A 1,330-nucleotide genomic window follows, 5' to 3' on the forward strand; every position below is an offset into this window, starting at 1 on the left:
ATGGGTTAATAATACCTCTTATTATGCAGCTCATGATCAATACAGCATTTTATTTTCACTACACATGAATTGTCCTATTGCAAAAATCCTTAACCCACTGAAGCCCCCTACACTGGTGAGAGCTAAATAACACAGTGTAAGAAGGAATGGTGAAGGACATGCCCGTATATTACAGGCATTTACATTTCTCTTTTTCTTGGAGATATATCCATGTAGTTTATAATAAACTTATACCCTTTACGGCCATCGCTTCCCCCAAAAAAACTATTTAAGCAACCTGCACCCTTGGTATAAGCAATAATTAAGTCCTTGCCCCAGAGCAAGAGAAAATGAAGTCCTACTTGTCATATTTTAATGCAATGACTTTGTTCTCTCAGTTCATACAGGACCACAATAAAAGGAACCAACCTGTGTCAAGCTGTATGGACCATTTCTGCACTCTTAGATTATTAGGGGGGTTCACAGCTAGGAGGAAACAGGTACCCTACAAATGTATTATCAGCCGCAGACAAAATAGATTGCTCACCTCTCAGCTCTGCCATGCAGTCTGAAGATCATGCACAGTAGCATTGGTGTCTGATTCAGAGAAAATCCAAGAACTGCAGGGGATGATGACAGGAGCTGCGGATAGCATCATTCCGGGGACCCTCAGCTGGGAAGCTCGCCTTTATATGCACTATATCAGGAATAAGGGGGCTTCCAGTCTTTGGCTTTTTTTCCTTTCCGCAAAGTTAGCAGTCAGTGCTGAATCCAGCGTCCCCCACTCCCCAGTCTATGCAGTCAGATGGAACAGGCTTGCTGTAGCTTAGCAGTCAGTATGAAGAGGAAATTAACCTGTTCATACCTGGCTTTCACATCATCCCCTTGCAGAAAGTAGAGGGGTTCATTGCACTGGACTGTGCCAGTTATAAGAGACTTGTGCCTGCTTCTTACATGTGATTCTTCTCCTTAGCTTTTCCTTTGCATCCTCCTAGAAAGGAATGCACTGCAGATCAAGCAGTGATGGATCTTAGCCTCCCATAGAGCTGTGCACTGGGAAAATCCAGGCAGTGGCTCTCTCACAGGGAGGGGGCGTACTGCCTCTAAGTTTCCACTGTCTGATCCTCATGTAAAGCTGCTAGAAGAGGGTGCCATAGAATGTAAGGAGGGTAGGGGGAGGGTGGTAATGGGAACGAAGAGGAAATGGAAGAAGAGAGGATTTTAACAAGAAGAGTATTTAGAGTCAACCTGTTATGCTCTTGATGTCTTGCCATACTGGGACTTGTAGTTCCTCAATAGTTCCTTTGTAGCCGCAGACCATTTGATTGGGCTAACTGAGCACCTCACTTTA

General features: G+C 44.3%; 1 protein-coding gene across 1 annotated transcript in view; it reads right to left on the reverse strand.

The window, feature by feature from the left end:
* VSTM2B (V-set and transmembrane domain containing 2B) overlaps window positions 1–1,053 on the reverse strand; it is a gene marked incomplete in the record, with an annotated part of 89,365 nt that extends 88,312 nt beyond the window's left edge. The window contains 1 exon segment of the mRNA XM_056525690.1: window positions 527–1,053.
* Window positions 1,054–1,330: the final 277 nt, after the last annotated feature.

Source organism: Hyla sarda, chromosome 6 (assembly GCF_029499605.1).
Source record: "Hyla sarda isolate aHylSar1 chromosome 6, aHylSar1.hap1, whole genome shotgun sequence".
Lineage (NCBI taxonomy): Eukaryota > Metazoa > Chordata > Amphibia > Anura > Hylidae > Hyla > Hyla sarda.